At 40.3% G+C, this 20,983-nt stretch overlaps 1 protein-coding gene across 4 annotated transcripts in view; it reads right to left on the reverse strand.

Moving 5' to 3' along the window:
- LOC311606763 (sodium channel protein type 1 subunit alpha) overlaps nt 1–20,983 on the reverse strand; it is a 151,974-nt gene that overhangs the window by 127,631 nt on the left and 3,360 nt on the right. The window lies entirely within an intron of this gene.

Genomic DNA, 20,983 nt, shown 5'->3' on the forward strand with positions numbered 1-20,983 from the left:
ACTATTGTCTTGAGGGTTAAAGCATTCAGATTTGGAGAGAGTTGCTTTTAAGTTAAGAAAAATGTGTTATTTTTTGTTTGCAAATGCTTCTTTATTCTTTCTATAAATAAATTTTTGTTACCTTTACAGATGATGGACCTCATGAATGAAACTCGTCCTTTTATTCTGCTGGGAGAAAAGTGGGTGGTCCTTTAACACCGCGTGCTTCCCATATTATAATGAACAGCTCCGAAGGAGGCAGATGTGAGTTTAGCTTTAAACTCAATACAAATGAGCAGGTTTTATTATTTATTTTAACTAATTAATTAATTTTTGTTTTGGGGGACAGGGTTTCTTTGTGTAGCCTTGGCTGTCCTGGACTCGCTTTGTAGACTAGGCTGGCCTCGAACTCACAGAGAACCACCTGCTTCTGCCTCCCAGTTACTGGGATTAAAAGCCTGTGCCACCACTGCTCAGCTCAGATTTTTCCCTTTGCTTAGCTATAAGATTATCTTTATACCCAACTTTCCATGATTTCACTGTCTTTTTTTGTGGGGTGGGTAGGGTTCAAAACAGGGTTTCCTCTGTGTAGCCCTGGCAACTTGCTTTGTAGGCCTTGAATTCACAGAGATCTGCCTGCCTCTGCCTCTGAGTGCTGGAATTTAAGGCATGTACCCTCATGCCTGACTGATTTCACTGTCTTTTATTGTAACATATCTACTTATCTTCCAAACATGACCCACTGCTGGATCAGAGAACAAATGTAAGTAATATGATGTCTGATACCTCTTCCCATGCTGAACTATGCTTAGCTACAGGAATTGAGCTTTCTAAGCTATATATTGTAATTTAAAGCATAATAAGTCTTTCACAAATGGTCATGCATAAGGTTACAACTAACTAAACACACATGAGTAGTAGATATTTATCCTGAGTGTATTTCCTTTGTCACTTAACACAGCTAATGCCAATGAAAGTCAACACACATGTTTTGTTATATATATATATATATATCCCTATCATTCTATAATTTTCCTGTTCCCCACTACAGGACAATGAGGCATATGCTGTTAATATTCCTATAGCTATTTCGATTGTATAATTGAAAATAATGAGACATTCTGAACCTTACTGAGACTTTTCAAGACCATATAACTTGTAAAGCAAAATAAAAAAAAAATACATAAATAAGTACATAAATAATAAAAACATGACCTTTGCACCCAGAATTCATTACTCTTTGGAACATATCAAATAGTTTCTCTATTCTAGAACCCTGGGGGTAAAAACTTCATTTGTGTCTTTACAAAACTTTTACAAAGTCTTGGTTATGGGTTCATGAGTCGGTCTCATGGACCCCACTCTTAGTTCTGAAAGGAAGCACTTGACTAAAACTCTGGGCATGGAGTTGTAAATATGACTCATTTGGTAGAGCACTTAAGGCGTGAACAAAAAATAGAGTTTCAACCCAGTGGAATGCTTGTATACTTCAAGCACTTCAGACTGGAAATGCTGAGGCAGAAGGATCACAAGTATAAGTTCAAAGTTAGTACGGGTTAAGAAATCCCATGCCAGGCTGGAGAGATGGCTCAGAGGCTAAGAGCACTGCTTGCTCTTCCAGAGGTCCTGAGTTCAATTCCCAGCAACCACATGGTGGCTCATAACCATCTATAATGAGATCTGGTGCCCTCTTCTGGCCTGCAGGCACACATGCAGGCAAAACACTGTATACTTAATAAATCTTAAAAAAAAAAGAAAGAAAGAAATCCCAAGCCAATCTTGCCACAGCCTCAGCCACAGCCACAGCCTTAGCCTCTGCCTCAGCCACAGCTTCAGCCTCAACCACGGCCTCAGTCACAGCCTCAGCCATAGCCTCAGGCACAGCCTCAGCCACAGCCACAGCCACAGCCTTAGCCATAGCCACAGCCTTAGCCACAGCCTCAGCCACAGCCACAGCCACAGCCACAGCCTTAGCCACAGCCACAGCCTTAGCCACAGCCACAGCCACAGCCACAGCCACAACCACAGCCTCAGCCACAGCCACAGCCTCAGCCACAGCCACAGCCACAGCCTTAGCCACAGCCACAGCCTTAGCCACAGCCGCAGCCTCAGGCACAGCCTCAGCCATAGCCACAGCCTCAGCCTCAGCCTCAGGCAAGGCACAGCCTCGGCCTCAGCCTCAGCCACAGCTTCAGCCATAGCCACAGTCACAGCTATACCTTAAGCCACAGTCACAGTCACAGCCACAGCCAGAGTCACAGTCACAGTCAGTCACAACCTCAGCCTCAGGTATATCCACAGCCTCAGACACAGTCACAGCCTGAGATACATAGTGAGAAGTTGTCTTAAAAAACAACAACAACAACAACAACAACAACAACAACAACAACAACAACAACATAACTTCACTGGAGAGATGGCTCAGTGGTTAAGAGCACTGTCTGCTCTTCCAGAGGCTCTGAGTTCAATTCCCAGCAACCATGTGGTGGCTCACAGCCATCTGTAATGTGATCTGATTCCCTCTTCTGGACTGCAGGAGTACATGCAGGCAAAGCACTGTATACACAATAATAAATAAATATTTTTTAAAACCCCATAACTTCCTATTCCAGCTCTAAACCCACAATAATTCATAGTTGTTCAGCCTCTAAAAACAATGTTGCTCCTTCTCTGGTTCAGTCAGAGTAACATTGAAAGAAGATGGATGGACAAGTGGCTGACATTTGGTAACTAATAGCCAAAAAGTTAGAAATGAAAAGACAGCTGGCAACATTTAAACTAAGAAGTAGTATTTATTTTTCAACTCTAAGACCATATCCTTCATATGAACAGAACTTAAAATTTATATATAGCCATATATAAATATAAAATATAATATAAAAATAAAAGTATCACAAAGATATACTTTAGTACTTTCAAATATCATATTCTGGAAGTCAACATTGTACAGTTTTTTTTAGTAATCATAACAATAGCTCTCCTTCGTAATTGCCAGCATGAAGCTGGCCTACTGGTTTGCTCCCAATTGAGCTAATCTAAAGAGCATAACACGACAGACATCATGGGACCAGCCGCCTCTCACTGCAGCTTTAGCATCAGGTAGGGCAGAAATGATTCCAAGAGAAAGAAGTTGCACAGGTAATAAAGAAAAAGAAAGGACACATCAAGAGCCAGTGATGTCACAGTTTCAAGGTCCAGTATCTCAGAATATCTGATACCTCCCTGACTGAGGTATACAAGATTGCCTCAAAGTAAAGTCTCTGTACCTAAGCAAGCTCCTATGCTGTCACTCTGTATTCAAACGCAGTCAATTTGCTGCCAGGAAGCATCAAGCACTAAAGATATCAAATATTGGGCATATCTCAGGTATCTGACTCTGAAATTATTCATTTCAAAGGTACCTGCTAACAAAGGCTTTTTTTTTTTCAGGCTTAATTTACACCATCCAGGCAAGCAAATCAAAACCCTTTCTTTGACACATTTGGCTACTGTCAATGCACACACCCCTCTTCCTTCCCTGCCTATGTCTTTTTCATGACTTGTACACCTTGGCCGACCTTCGCCCATCTGCGTGTTAATCCATGACTCAGGTGTCTGGGTCAAATATCTTTCTCTAATGCTTTCCCTGTGTTCTCACTGAGTAGGCCCCTTTTTGTTAATTACGAAATAAATGTAGCATTCCTTTTTTGGAATAAGGGTCATATATTAAACTGAAAATGTTAAGTATGAGAGAATAAATGTTTCTTTGCACACTGGTTTTGAAAAGGGTTAACATCCCATTCATGGTACAAAAGTGCTTTTGATGAAGAGCTCGGCATTTTGTAGCAGACAAATGATTCATCAGAGTGCTAGCAACACTGGCTCCTTTAATTGTTCCTCATCTAAGACCTGATGCGAAGAAAAAGACAAGATTTTAAGAAATTAGTGTAGAATGCTCCTAAAACCACATGTTTAAATTTAAATCACTTTTAAAGATTTAAATGTAATTCACCTTTTAAATGGGAAAATGCAAACTGAAAAGAAGCCTGGAAACTTATGTTGCTCACACCGTTGTCGTCCTTGCCTGCCTCTCTGGGCTTGTGCGAAAAGTTTCTCATTTCTATCTTTTTCTACCTTACATGTTATAAACTACAGTAGAGCTTGCATTTTATATACTATTTTTGGTATCTTAGTTAATAAAGAAAGGTTTTTTTTCTTTCTCCCTGGTAAGTTTCCAACAGCAAAGACTGAAAGGGCCGTTTTCTTCTTTCCATCCCTAAGATCGCTTCTTCCTGGAGACCGTGTGTGATCTCATTCAGAAAAGAGAAGAATGTGCCAGCTATTTCTTGCCTGTCTCTACTTCCCTACTTTGTAGATGCAGGAACTCAAGGAGCCAGCTGTGGGCTGTGGCTATGCCTCTTCTATACAATCTCTTGCTTTTATGGTCCGGTCTCTGTCAGGAGGACATCGCCACTGTTTTTTTTACTGCTCCATCCCTTGCTAGAAGGAGCTGACTGCTTAGTGGCCAAAGAAGGGAGGTTACAATGAGATGCCGTGGCCTCTGTTAGTAGAACATTGGCATTAAAGAATGAATCTGGGTTTCAGGTGGAAGAGCTTTCCTAGGTCAGTTTTAAGATAAATAAGAGGCTCTCTTCTAATTAGCATCTTGAAAGGTTCAAGTTTTCTGAAGACCAGAAAACACTAAAATTGTACAGTGAAACTCATAAAGTCTCCTAATATGAAAAAACACCAACCCCTTTTTAGAATGTCATTTGTTATGAATTGTGAACACCACTGTTTGAATATAGTTTTTGGTAATCATTCAGGAATTGTGGAGCTGGAAAGTTTTCTCAGATCACCTAGAAGAGGATTATCATTTTGCATAATAGAAACATGACACCCAGAGAGATGGCCTGACTTATTCAATGCTGTGAAGACAGTTTGGTGTGGCAAAAACTCATTTGAGTTTTCATCACAGTTTAACTATGAAGAAAATGAGTGTTGAACAAAGACCTAGGAACATAAGAAGTGAAATGGGAGTGAGCGGAGTATTTCTAGATATAGCATGATTGATTTTCACTCATGTTTTGATGGAGATGAATGTAATAAAGGATATAATAGAGGTTACTATTTTAAAAGGTGATAGAATAAACCAATATTGGGTTTAGGAAAGAATAAAGACGGTGACCATCCTGGTGTCTAGCTCTACAGTTCTTAAAGATTGACCACAAAGTTCTCAAACCCAAGGACGTGACAGGACAACATTCACGACTTTCATTCAGGCCCAAGGAGAGCCCTAGGAAATACCTGGAAGCAAATTGTTCCAAGGTTCCGTAATTTCATTAAAATCTGCAGCACAACGTGAAGGCATGCTTTGTGTTTCTTTAGCTAGTAAATCATGGTCACACAGGGAAACAAAGAAACATTTTGAGACAAAGTCATTATCTTGTCTAGTCTACCCTCAAAGCCCTGGGCTCAAATGGTCCTTTTGCCCTATCCTTTGAAAGAGCTGGGACTGAAAGCATGCACCCACACACCTGCTGGGAAATAGAAGGCTGTGTTGCCCACGCCTAAGCGGTACACCCCTCTGACAAACAGATGAAGCATTAGGCCTTTGCTTCTGAGGCAAGATCAAAGTACATTGCAGTATTTCAAGCTGTTTGTTTAGATCCACTCTCACAGGAGGATGAAGAGAGAATGAAACTACAACAAGAAACGAATATTTATGGGAGTGAGGTAAGGAACTCAAATAATATGCTGGGCTCTATTCTGTGCTCACAAATACTCACTCTGGTGTTAGCAAGTTATTTAAATGATGTTGCATGGGTCTCTTCTCTGGTCTCTTTCACTCAGCAACCCCCCTCCTTTGCAAAGATAAAACTATACAACAAAACTATACGACGAAAACTATGACAAAAATGTCACCGATTACTTAGTGGATTTGAAATAGTAATTTTCCATTTGACTATATTTTAAAAATCAATCACAAGACTTGCCTACCTATCTAGTCAATTTTAAGTACACAGAGTATTTTTGATATTAAGGGAAATAGCTGGTGTTTATGAAAACAACTCCTTTTTACAGAATAAAACTGAACTTTGCCACAGCCTAGTGGAAGCAAATATTTACTTCCCGTTCCCTGTGTGCAGCTGTCATTAGAGCCAAGCGCCATCATATTTCACACGGAAAGTATTTTCTTGTATTCCTGTGTTGTTCTAATCTTCAGAATTCTGTCCACACAGATCACATGGGATCCTCATTTCCTCCTAAGCCTTTTACTTTGGGAAAATCATGTCCCCCTTGGTCAAATGGTTGTCAGAGGTCATTCCAGCGCATTGTAGGGTTTCTGGTTATTTGGTGGAGATTGACAAGCAAATGGGGTAAAGGTTGGTGAAGGACTGAACAATAGCTTCATTTCATTTAGTCTTCTTGAGAGTTTAGGGCCCATGACCTGTGTCCCTACTTTTTGGGGTTGTTCCTATGCCCATTGTCTATACCATATATAGGAAGCGGCAAAATAGCTTATCCCCATGCAGAGTCCCTGGGGCGCGGCTGGGAGAAGGAAGGTTGGCAGCTGCACTCCCAGGCGAATCTTGGATGTTGCCTCCCTTACTTGTTTTCCTCAGCGCCAGGACAGGAGGCAGATTCTTCTCATCAATGCAGGCTGTCAAACCGACAGAAGCACTTTGTGCCGGTGTGGCCCATGGCTGCTGATAGACAAGTGTGGTGGTTTAAATGAGATCGGCCCCCAGAGCCTCTGTATTTCCATACTTGCTCCCCAGTTGGTGGGACTGCTTGGGAAGTAATAGGAGGTGTGGTTTTATTGAAGGAGGCATGTTACTGGAGGCCAACTTGGAGGGTTCAAAAGTGCTGCCCCTTTTGAGTTTGCTCTCTCTGCCTCACGATTATGTGTTAAGGTGTCAGCTATCAGCTCCTGCTCCAGCGCCTGCCCATTTCTGTGCTCCCTGCCACCACAGTCCTTATGGGAGCCCCAGTTACATGCTTTCTTGATAAGTTTCCTTGGCTATGGTGCTTAAAAGTCCTTCTGACACATCGCCTGTTGTCAAGAATTTAAAGTGAGTTGTGTTCCTCCTATCTTTGTAGAACAGTTTGAATAAACCCAGTGAGGACTCTGGTTGGCACACTTAGCATGCATGTGGTGTGACCAGCTACAGTTCTGCACATAAGCAACTGCAAAATGCGGGCTTCCCAGTGGTTTCAGCAATGAGGAAACTTTGGGATCATGTTGACCTAGTTCACATGACAGCTATTTCTAAGACTGTGTGTGTGTGTGTGTGTGTGTGTGTGTGTGTGTGTGTGTGTGTGTGTTACACCAAAGAAATGGCTGTTTGCTAATGTTTTATCTCCTGATCTTCTCATCCCTCTCTGCTCTGATCTCTTGGCTGGCAGTTCCTCTGTGACTTTCTCTGTTCAGGCTCCTGTCTTGCTCCTCACAACAAAAATTACTCTTCTATGTGACATACATTGTTTTAAATTTTCAGTTCATAGTCACTTAATGGGAAGACATGTTTTACATAGTTTTCAAAAGCACTAAAGGGAAATAGTTTAAAAGAGAAACTACTTGGTAGGATTCAGGAAGTAGCAATAGGGAAGTCCAGACCCTTCCTTGCTAGAGTTGCAATAAGAGAAGAAGAAGAATATCCATATCTCAGAACAAAGGAGAACACCTCAAAATCACATAGGGGAGTGTGGCCAAGCCCAAGAGGAATGCAGCTACATATTTAGGCTGGAAATACAGTGTTATGGGGAGTTCTCACCAGCCTCTGGTAAAGAGTGCATGGTGAATGTCTTCGGGGGGCAGGATCTGAGGTTATCATCCTCTTACCTCTGGTTTGGAAGCTTGGTGCCTATAGATTCTGCAGCAGCTCCTTTTTGGGTTCCTTCTCTTCATTGCCCTAGAAACACGGACCCTCCAGGCGCACCTGTGGCCCCCCATACTGTTGCAGCACGTGTGTACCACTATTTCTGTGTAGCTCTCTTAAGCCTTCCCTGTGACTGTTCGTTCTCCAGCACAGGGAGGGTGACCTTCAAGTTCTAATACATGTAAAGGACTGAGCAATATATTCCGCTGAATCTCCCTAGACATTGCATTCTGTTTGCTTAAGGACAGAAAGGTCCCAAAGGCTCAGGGAACATTGTGGAAGAGGCAGTGTGAAGAATGTGAGGGCCAGAGGAACAGGAAAGCTTTCTGTGTGACTGGGTCCTACTAGAAATGTCAGAGGAGTTATAGGCATCAACAGGACTGCCTAACTACGACCTGAACAATGAGGACACCAATGGAATACTAACATGGAACTAGGAAAAATCAGGAGGCTCACTCTAGAAAAAGAACCATGGACAATAGGGAAGTGATGAGAGCTGGAGAAATGGTCTTCCCCAGGGAGGAGCTCCCCAATTGTTATCTGCCACCGAGCGGTCATCCCTGGCACCATATGCATGCAAGTAACGCTATATGGACTGTGCAGGTTCATGTTTCAAATATCATATTGAATGCTGTGTCTTTCATGTATCCATGAATACAATCTATGTATCTATTTATATACAACTAAAGAAAAAAGATGGCATGAATTTGAGAGAGACCAAGGAGGGGTTCATGGAGGATTTGGAGGGAAGAAAGGAAAGGAGAGCATGTTGTAACTACACAATTTTAATTATTATAAATATCATTCATGGGCTTAACATAATTTATAGAGATAAAAGTTCCATGGTCAGTGATTCTACTTAGCACCTTGATACTTGGTACCATCCTATAGTAAGATAGGTTCTTAGGATCTGGGCCCAGGGGTTCTGCTCAAGCTATGGCACCAACCAAGGATACAGTAAATATCGAACCCCTACCCAGATCTAGCCAATGGACAGGGCATTCTCCACAGATGAGTGAAGAGTGGGGACTGACTTTCACATGAACTCTGGTGCCCCATATTTGATCATGTTCCCTTGATGGGGAGACCTGATGGCACTCAGAGAAAGGATGGCAGGCTACCAAGAAGAGACTTGATACCCTATGATCATATATAGGGAGAGCAAGTCCCCCTCAGTCACAGTCATAGGGGAGGGGAATAGGGTGAAAGAGGGATGGAGGTAGGAATGGAAGGATTGAAGGGATGGGATAACAACTGAGATGTAATATGAATGAATTAATAAATTAAAAAAGATAGGTTCTTAGAAAAAATTGATATTTAAGCATCTCTTTTTTCAGATCAAATTTGATAATTATTGCTAAAACCTAAACCCAGTGTATACTGTGAACTTAAACATTCACAGAAATGTCATGTGAATTGATATTATCACTATGATTATATTGATTAGAAAACCAAGACTCAGAAGTATTAGTCATTTTGGCCAAGGAGGAGATGAAGTGTGTTTTGGAAACTAACAACCTATCTTCAAAGTAATGTTACAACAGGGCCTTGACACTCATGTTTTATATAATTCTCTTTGTTGTGCCAAGTTATTGCTATGATATTGGCAAGTCTCTGGGATCCAAGTTCAAGGACTAAGTAGATGATGATACAGCTGTTCTCACTGGTCTGGGTTACATCACATGTCACTCACTCAGACACCATAGAGGAAACACATTTCTACACTTGGCCAAGCCAAGGGGGCGTTTAAGGTACAAGGCAGACCTGTAGACAGAGTTCTGTCAAATGTGATATAGAGCACGTGGCTAGGAAGGAAAGAAGCAAATGACACTTCTTCTTATTGAGTGTGGAGTCTCAGATCTTCTACACGTGTGGAGGGATATGATTGTGTTTGGAAATACTCTTGCCACACGAGCACATCGACCAAATTCCAGAGGAACCTTGAAGGGAGAAATACTACTTTTCAGTCTGTCAGTGACTTAGTACCCAGGAGTCTACATTTTTTTTTAAATAAGAAAACTAAAAGAGCAGAATTTCCACTGAATGCTGTGTTTTTCTTTTTCTCAGCACATTTTCGAAAACACAAGTGCTTTCTGGCTCTGCTGGATATTTGTGAAGACACAGACCACATGGAACACAACACTTGCTAAGCTTTAAAGCTTTGCTTCTTCTCAGAGTGTGGCAGTAAGCCAACAGCATCTCTATCTTCAAGGAGCTTTTTGAAATCGTGGACCATTTCTTTTTGCCCATGATCCACCAGATCAGAATGTGCATTTGACAAGATGCCCCATGTGATGCCTGTAGACACTGCTGTTTAAAGGTGGTGCTGTAGAGTTACCATGGTAACAAGTATTCGAGACCTTAGCACAACTGACGCCATGATGGAAACACCACTTAGGCCAGTGGTTTTCAACCACCCTAGTGCTGCAATCCTTTAATACCACCTCATGTTGTCATAACCCCAACCATAAAATCATTAACATTGCTACACCGTAACTGTGCTGTTGCTACTGTCACGAATTGTAATGTGAATCTTCAATATGCACTATAGTCTTAGGCAAACCCTGTACAAGGGTCATTCGTGCTAAGGGGTTGTGACCCACAGGTTGGGAACCACTGATTTAGGCTGTAACGCTCAGCACATAGACAGTACCACCTGCCACAACAAAGACAAAGACCAGATCCATCGAAGTTCGTAGTTCTAGGAAAGTCTCTCAATGTACTCACCTTGCTCTTTGGCTTCTGTAGTTCTGCTTATTAACTGAGGTGTCAATTCAGAATGCAGTTTTTATGCTTAAAAGCTCACCCTGAGAAAGGTGTGGTCATGAACATCCAGTGTAGTCGTTAGCTGGCTAATAATGACTCTCTATTGCCTTAAACGCACGTCTACGCGGTCTTCTCAGGTGGATACCCCACCACATTAAGCAGTACTTTCACACCTCTTCTAAGCTCTTTTATTTGAATTAAATTTTAAGTTGGCATGCAAAGCAGTGGTTTTTTATTATGGCATTGTGTGTGTGTGTATGTGTGTGTGTGTGTGTGTGTGTGTGTGTGTGTGTGTGTGTATAGTTCTTGTTTCCCCATTATTGCTTTACCCTGCTCCTCCCTCTTTCTTAATAGACCTTCTTTCTTATTTTATGCCCCACATGACCTAACGTTTATAAGGGTGCCTACTTTTGTTTTCCAGAACATGCAATTCAACCATTCTGACCGTCTCATCATTCCCTAGGTATGCTTACTCCAAACTCTTAATCCAAATCAGGAATACTATCTCATAATCTACTTTGTAAGTAACAGTTTGAAAATCAGCTCACCATGGCGGCTCTTTAATTAGCAGTCTTATCCACTGCTCAGGTGGGGGCCATGTCAGTCAGAACGTATTGTCTGAACCCTCACATCCCCAGGGTTCAGAGCCCAAAGACCCAGGCCACTGACACCACGCCTACTACCTCCCACTCCTGTCTGCTGCCTGCTCTCACTTCCTTGCACTTGTCCCTACTCAGGTAGATACCCACCACTCAGGTGCAGGCACAGCTGTCAGAACAAGTGAAAGCCCCACCTGTACTCAGAACCCCCACCCTTAATGTGCTTGACTTAGATAACAAAGAGCCACTTTGCAGGCACCTCTTTCTGTGCTCCATTCCCTACCTAGCTCATTGCCCAACTCAAAGGCCCAGAAAGTAGTTTTTACAAAATTATAGGACAAATATTTCCTAACCTTAAGGACATGCCTGTAATAGTACAAGAAGCTTACAGACAACCAAATAGATTGGACCAGAAAAGAAAGTCTCCCTGCCGCATAATAATCAAAACACTAAACATTCAGAACAAAGAAAGAATATTAAAAGCTGCAAGGGAAAAAGGCTAAGTGCCTTTGGAAGTACACCCAACTAGAAGCCAGAAGGGCCAGGACAGATGTTTTATACAATCTAAGAGACCACAGATGCTAGCCAAGACTACTATCCCCAGCAAATCTTTCAATCACCATAGATAGAGAAAACAAGCTATTCCATGATGAAGTCAAATTTAAACAACATCCCTCCATAAACCCAGGCCTACTGAAGGTACTGGAAAGAAAATTCTAAGACAAGTTGGTTAAATATACCTATGGATATACAGGAAATAAGCAACCTCACAACAGCAAAACAAAAAGAAGTCAAACACAAGCATGAGAGGGCGTGTGCGCACTTGCGCCCACAAACACACACACATACACACACACACTTACTATCACTATCACTACCATCATCAACAGCATAATAGTAGGAATTAACAATAATTGACCCTTAATATCTCTCAATATCAATGGTCTTAATTCTAAAAAAAAAAAAAAAAAAGACAGGCCAGCAGAGTAGATGTAAAAACAGGATTCACAAGAAACACCCCTCTACATCAAAGATAGACATTACATAAGAGTTTATGGCTGGAAAAGGAATGTCCATGCAAGTGGATCCATTGAGCAAACTGGGGTAACCATTCTGATATATAACAAAATAGACTTCCTAAAACAAAATGAATCAAAAGAGATTGAGGATACTTTTTCATTTCAAACTCATCAAAGAAAAAATCCACCAAGATGACATCATAATTCTGAACATCTATGCCCCAAATGCAAGGACAACCTCATTCATAACAGAAATATTACTAAAGCTTTAAAAACACGTTGAACCTCAAACATTAATAGTGGGAGATTTCAATGTCTCACTCTAATCACATTTCTTTTTCACCACATATCACAACAAACAAAGAGAAATTCGAAAAGACAGGTCATCCAGACAAAAACTAAACAGAGAAATAATGGAGTTTACAGACATTATGACTCAAATAGACTTAACAGATATCCCAAGACACAAAGAATATACCTTCTTATCAGGACTGCATGTAACTTTCTCCAAAATTGACCACATAATCTGTCACGAAGAAAGTCTCAACAGATACAAGAAAATTGCAACAACCCCCTGTATCTTATCAGGCCACCATGGATTACAGTTGAGTTGCAACAACAGAAACAACAGGAAGCCTACAAACTCATGGAAATTGAACAACTCTCTACAGAATGACTACTGGGTCAAGGAAGAAATAAGGAAAAACAACAAAGATTTTCTAGAATTCAATAAAAATGAATGCACAACATAACCAAACTTATAGGACTCAATGGAAGCAGTGTTAAGAGGAAAGTTCACAGAATGAACTACCTTTATAAAAAAAATTTATACTAGCAACTTAAAAACACACCTGCAAACACTTGAACAAAAAGAAGCAAACACATGCAGGAAGAGTAGATGTCAGGAGATAATCAAACTTAGGGCTGAAATTAATAAGATAGAAACAAAGAAAACAGCACAAAGAATCAATGAAGCAAAAGTTGATTCTTTGAAAAAAATCAACTCTATAGACAAACACTTATTTAAACTAACTAAAAGGCAGAGAGAGGGAATGAGAGGGGGAGGGAGGAGAGAAAAAAGAGAGAGAATATCTAGAGTAATAAAATGAAAAGTGGGACATAATAATAGACACCAAGGACATCCAAAGAGTCATTAAGTCATACTTCAAAAACTTGTACTCTTCAAAAATTAGAAAACCTAATATAGGGCTGGAGAGATGGCTCAGTGGTTAAGAGCATTGTCTGCTCTTTCAGAGGTCCTGAGTTCAATTCCCTGCAACCACACAGTGCTCACAACCATCTATAATGTGATCTGATGCCCTCTTCTGGACTGTAAGTATAGGTGCAGGTAGAGCACATACCTAAAAAAGAAAGAGCACCTATCTTAAAAAAAAAACCCTAAAATAAATGGACAACTTTTTCAATAGATACCACTTACCAAAGTATCAGATAAATAGTTTTAGAACAGAAATCTACCAGATTTTCAAACAAGAGCTAATACCAATACTCATTAAATTATTCCACAAAATGAAAAAAGAAAGAACATTCCCAAATTCATTTTTGAGGCCATAGTCACCCCAGTACTTAAACCATATAAGGACTCAACAAAGAAAAAGAATTACAGACCAATTACAGAACATTGATTTAAAAAACTCAATAAAATACTTGCAACCCAAATTCAAGAACACATCAAAAAGTTCATCCACCATGATCAAGTAGGCAGCATCCAAGAGATGCAGGGATGGCTCAACGTATGAAAATCTGTAAATGTAATTCACCACGTAAACTAAATGAAAGAAGAAAAAACCCCACATGATCACCTCACCAGATGTTGCAACAGCTTTTAACAGAATCCAACACTCATGACAAAAGTCTTGGAGAGATCAGAAATACAAGAGGCATACCTAAACATAATAGAGGCAATATACAATAAACCAATAGCTAACATCAAATTAAATGGAGAAGAACTCAAACAATTTACAATCTGGAACAAGACAAGGCTGTCCACTCTCACTGTATTTATTCAATATATTACTTGATATTCTAGTTAGAGCAACATGAGAACTGAAGGAGATCAAGGGGAAAACAAATCAGAAAGGAAGAAGTTGAAGTATTATTTTTAGATGATATGCTAGTATATGTAAGTGACCCCAAAAGTTCTACCAGGGCACTCTGACAGCTGATAAACACCTTCAGCAAAGTGACTGGATACAAGATTAACTAAAAATAAAAATAAAATTAGTAGCTCTACATATAACAAATGTATTGAGAAAGAAATCAGACAAACAATATCCATCACAATAGCCACAAAGAATATACAATTTCTTGGTGATAACTCTAACCAAGCAAGTGAAATATTTGTATGATAGAAATTTTAAGTCTCTGATAAACAAACTGAACAAGATAGCAGATCATATCATGCTCATAGATCAGTAGAATTAACATAGTGAAAATTACCTTTTTACTAAAAGTTATCTACAAATTCAACACAATCCCCATCAAAATAAAAACACAATTCTTCATAGACCTTGAAAGAGCCATGCGCAACTTCATATGGAAAATAAAAAAATCCTGCACAGCTAAAACATTCTGGAAAATAAAAGAATTTCTGGAGGTATCACCAACCCTGATTTCAAGCTCTATTACAAAGACATATTAATGAAAACTACATGGTAAAGGCATTAAAAACAGACAGGTTGATCAATGGATTAAAATCAAAAAGCCAGAAATAAACCCACAAACCTATGGGTAACTGATTTTTTTTTTTAAATAAAGAAGCCAGAATTATACAGGACAATAAAGAAAGCACCTTCAACAAATGATGCTGGTCTGATTGGAGGTTGGCAAGTAGAAGAATACAAATGCAAATAGATTCATATCTATCATCCTTCACCAAATTTAAATCCAAGTGAATCAAAGACATCAACATAAAAAATGGATACACTGAACCTGATAGAAGAGAAAGTGGGCAATAGCCTTGAATGTATTAGCACAGGAGACAACTTCCTGAACCAATAGCACAGGCACTAAATGGGACCTAATAAAACTGAAAAGTTCCTGTAATAAGGCTGTCAATAGGGCAAAACAACAACCTACAGAATGGGAAAACATATTCACCAAATCTGCTCTGACGGAAAGCCAATTTCCAAAATATATAAAGAACTCAAGAAACTATACATCACAAACCAAATTACCCAATTAAAAACTGGGGCACAGATCTAAAGAGAGAATTCTCAACAGAGGAAACTCTAATGGCCGAGAAGCATTTAAAAATGTTCAACATTCTTATATATCAGGGATGTAAAAATTAAAACGACTCTTAAATTCTGTCTTACACCTGTCAGTATAGCTAAGATCAGAAACTCAAGTGATAGCACATGCTGATGAGGATGTGGAGCAAGAGGAACACTTGTACAGTCACCTTGGAAATCTCAGAAAATTTGGAATAAATTTACCTCAAGACCCAGCTATAGGCTGGTTGATCAATGGAAACAAATAGAGGACCCAGAAATAAATCCATACACCTATGGATACTTTGATTTTTGACAAAGAAGCCAAATCCATACAATGGAAAAAAGAAACCATCTTCAACAAATGGTGCTGGTCTAACTGGATGAATACATGTAGAAAAATGCAAGTAGATCCATATTTACCAACCTACACAAAAATAAAGTCCATGTGGATTAAATATCTCACTAAATCTGCTAGAAGAAAAAGTGAGGAAGATTCTTGAACTCATTGGCACAGGAGACAACAATTAATAAATGTGACCTCATGAAACTGAAAAGCTTCTATAAGGCAAAGGACACTGTTCACAAAACAAAATGACAACCTACAGACTGGGGGAAGATCTTCACCAACTGACAAAAGGCTAATATTCAACAAAAGGCTAATATCCAAATATATAAAGAACTCAAGAAATTAAACACCAACAAGCCAAATAACCTAGTTAAGAAATAGGGTTCAGAGCTAAATAGAGAATTCTCAACAGAGAAATATTGAATGGTGAGAAACACTTAAAGAAAAGCTCAATGTCCTTAGTCGTCAGGGAAATGCAAATCAAAGCGACTCTGGGATTCTATCTTACACCTCTTAGAATTCCTAAGACAAAAAACTCAAGTGACAGCACATGTTAGCAAGGATGTAGAGAAAGGGGAATACTCCTTTATTGCTGGTGGGAGCACAAATTTTTACAACCATTTTGGAAATCAATCTGGTGCTTTCTCAGAAAATTTGGAATAGTGCTACCTCAAGACCCAGCTATACCACTCCTGGGAATATACCCAAAAGACACTCTACTGTACAACAAGCAAATTTGCTCAACTATGTTCATAGTATTCATAGTAGCCAGTATCTGGAAAAAACACAGATGTCCCTCAGCTGAAGAATGGATAAAGAAAGTGTAGTACATTTACACAATGGAATACTACTCAGCTGGTAAAAACAAGGAAATCTTGAAATTTGCAGACAAATGGATGGAACTAGAAATGATCATCTTGAGTGAGGTAACCCAGACCGAGAAAGACGCATATGATATGTACTCACTTATAAATGGATATTAGCCCAACATAGATGTCCTCTGAGAGACTCCACTCAGAGGGATCAGGACAGATGCTGGGACGCACTGCTGGGCTCCAGGTGATACTGGTATGAAAGAATGGGGAGATGGAAGGACCCAGAAGCTTCCGGAGTCCCACAAGGAGACCATCAAGGTTGGTGGATCTGGACCCAGGGGGCCCTGCCCAAACTATTGCACCAACAGAGGACAATGCAGGCAGGAAACCTAGATTCCCAAATTCAGATCTAGCCAATAAACAGCTCATTCTCCATGGTTGGGAGGGGGGAGTGGGGACTACCTCTCACATGAACTCTGGTGCCCCTAATTTGATCACTTTCCCTCAGTGTGGAGGTCCAGCAGGAACACAGAGGAAGAGGAAGCAGCATATCCTGATGAGCTGAGTCCTGATAGGCTGTGGTGATATGGTAGTGGAAGAGGTCCCTCTCTGTCAGAGATCTAGAGGATGGGAATTGGGCAAAAGAAGGAAGGAGGGTTGGAACAGGAAGATACAAGTGAGGGGATAATAATCAGCATGCAATCTGAATAAATTATAATTAAAAAAAAAAAGAAAGAAAGGAAAAAAAGACCCAGTTATACCACTCCTGGGCATCTATCCAAAGGACGCTCATCTTACCACGCAGACACTTGATCAGCTATGTTCAAAGAACCTTTATTCGCAATAGCCAGAAACTGGAAACAACCTAGATGTCCCTCGACTGAAGAAGACTGGATAAAGGAAATGTGTTATAATTACACAGTGGAGTATTACTTAGCTATTAAAAGAATAACATCATACAATTTGCAGGCAAATGAATGAAACTACAAAAAAAAAACATCTTTAGTGAGGTAATGCAGACCCAGAAAGACAAACATGGTATGTACTCACTCATAAGTGGATATTAGCTCTAAAGGATAATCATGCTACAATTGACAGACCTGGAGAAGCTAAGTAACAAGGAGGCCTCAAGGGGAAACACACAAATCTCTTTGGGAAGGCAAAATAGAATAGACATTATGCACAGAATTGGGGTGGGCACAAGAGGGAACAGGTTGGGGGGAAAGTGAATGGAAAGAGTACTGGGAGAAACAACTGGAATGGGGAGTGCATTCTGGGAACACCTAGTACACCCAGTAAAAACCTAGTACAATGGAAAATCCCAGCAATCTACAAGGGTGGCCCTAGCTAAGACTCCTAGGAAGTAGAGATACAGAGCTGGAACTAGCTATTTCCTGTAACCAGGCAAGACTTCCAGTAGAGGGACCAGGATAGCAACACAGCCTCCAAACCTTCAACCTACATTTTTTCCTGCCCACAAGATGGGCAGGGGTAAAGGAGGCATAGAATTGGAGGAGTGGCTAACCAATGACTGACTGGTTCAGCTTGAGGCTGATGCCATGAGAGGGAGACCACTCTTGACACTGCCTGTAGGGTCGGGAACCAGAGACTGGATAGGCCAGACACCTAGGGTAGGACCAAACACAGCTGGAAAAAAAATCAATAAGATGATTCTTAATGATATTCTGCGACCCTCATAGACAGGAGACTAGCATAACATCACTACAGAGGCTTCATGCAGTAACTGATACAGGCTCAGAGACCCACAGCCACACATTAGGCAGAACTCAGTGAGCCTGCAGAAGAAGAGGAGGAAGGATTATAGGAACCGTAGGTATCAAGGACACCACAAGAAAACCCTTAGATTCAACCAAGTCAGTGTCATAGGGGTTCACAAAGACCGAACTGACAACCAGGGAGCAAGCATGGGTCTAACCTAGGCCATCTGTCTATGTGTTATGGTTGTGTAGCTTGGTGTTCTTGTGAGAGTTCTAGGAGTGGGAGTGGGGACTATCTCTGACACTTCTGCTTGCTTTTCGGATCCCTTTCCTCCCACTGGATTGCCTCATCCAGCCTTAATACAAGGGGAGGTGCCTATCCTACTGCAACTTGATATGCCATGTTTGAGTGATATCCCTGTGAGGCTTGTCCTTTTTAGAAGAGAAATGGAGGTGGAGGGGATGATGATGATGATGATGATGATGATGATGTGTGTGTGTGTGTGTGTGTGTGTGTGTGTGTGTGTGGCAGGGCAGGGGAGGTTAGGGGGAAGAACTAGGAGGAGAAGATAAGAGTAAACTGAGGTCTTGATATAATATGTGAGAGAAAAGTAAGTTAATAAAAGAGAAAAAAATACCATTCCACTTTCTCTTTGTCTAAGCACCTTCTACATAGGCAAGAGATTGAGCAATTCATTTTCTGAAACCTCCTGTATATACTCAAGTATATAAAACATGCTTTTTCAATAATAGTACACATGCTATATATAGCTACAAAACCTAGTTGGTTTAGAGTATCTCAAGTGTATATCCTTGTAATTAACCTAAAAGAACCTTCATCGTATATGGCTATAGATATTCTCACAATACAAATATCTTATTGAATTAGTCCTCAAAGGACAGGCATGCTATTTAAAACAGTGTTAACGTGCATCACCTTACAACACCTTTCCACTATACACATTTTTTTTTCTGTAAGGCACAGTCTCAGGATGTGCTTTTAAACACGGTAGGTTCCAACCAACCTCCCTCCTAAAGTGTGGAACCATTTAATACTGCAGCAATAACCTTTCGTTCACACTTTTTTTTTTCTGGGAAGTTTAGGTCAAGCATTGATTTTGTTTATAAATTTACCTGATGCATTTAATAGAAGCACACAAATGGTGGAGGAGAAAGAAGAAAATGTATTCTAAGAGTTGGAGATGGCATTTACACACAGAAAAGGGGGTTGGATCAAGCACGTGGCTAGAGGAGGGCGGGAGGGTGGAGGATCAGAATGCATGGCCCAGAGCGTCTCTGCCAAAGACAGAAAACTGGAGCCATGCTCACATCAAACTGAAGAAAGTTGTGTGCTGAGAAGCTATACATTGTTCCTTTCTACCAGTAAGAGGGAGCCTTCTATTTCCTCACAGGGCAATAACAAATGGTAGCATTCTTCTGATTGGCTAAAGTCTTCTTAAATCTAAGTTGGAGAAGTTATATGGGGGGGGGGGGGGAAGGGTTTGCTTCCAGGAGGACAATGTTTAGCAAATTGGAAGGACAAACCAATATTTTAGTTGTACTGATCAATACAAAGGTTCTTCTCACAATTTTACTAGAAAGTAAAGCACCTTTCCTATTATTGCTACTTGCTTGTTTCCCAGCATTTGGTATCCATTACACTATCTTTAGGAAATGTCCATGGAAGACTGACACCTGGTCTACTTCTCACATACTCCCAAATGAGACAGTTTCAACAGAATTTGGGCAGCTGTTGGATGTCCTATTTCTTTTGTTTTTACTTGTTGACATACAATATAAGTCAGGAAAGAGTGCATTGCCACTTTATTAGAGAAAGTCAGACTTCCAGCATCATGCCAAACAGAAGTGGCATGGGTAGGCCTGCAGGCCTTTGCTCTTCACAAGTTCCCATTGGTGAATCCCTAGGCTGGCCCACAGTGTGGCTACCATGACAAACACTGAAGTTGGCATGTAAAAATCAGTTGGAAACATCAAAGCTGTTTCTTTTGCTATATTCCTAGAATTACTGCGTCGTGTGGTGGCTTTATTTTTAATTCACAGTATACATACTGCTGTGTCTTGTTATGTAGGACCGAAGAAAGCGAAGTAGATTTGGGTCTAAATTTTATTTTCTTTATCAGAAATGATAGCATCAAGAGAACCTCCCATGTTATAACTCTGTGGGTCTCAGAACTTATAATGTGTGGATCTGCTTATAAACGTGGATGAGATATGACAATTAGAAGCTAATACTTTGCTTAAAAGAAATATGGCCACATACATCTTAGACTAGATTCCTGAGTTTACTGATATCTCAGAAAACCAGCTTAAATTTGTAGAACAGGGTACCAAACAAGAATTCTCACAAATAGAAAAAAAAATGTGTGTGTGCCTTTGTGCATATGTGTATGCATGTGTTTATGAACGGATGTGCATGCCAGCATATGACTGTGCTTTTATAAAGTTTGTATAGTTCTACCACACATATTCACTCCAGGAACTATCTGGACTACATGGCTACATTTTTTTCTTTTGACATAGTAATTCATGTGAAGAGATCACGTGACTTTCTGGAGCTCCTACACAGACCATGTGTGATTTGAAAGACCATGAGCTTCAGTATAGCTTGGGTGCAAAGATGAACTT

Source organism: Acomys minous (genome assembly GCF_964271855.1).
Source record: "Acomys minous genome assembly, chromosome: 10".
NCBI lineage: Eukaryota > Metazoa > Chordata > Mammalia > Rodentia > Muridae > Acomys > Acomys minous.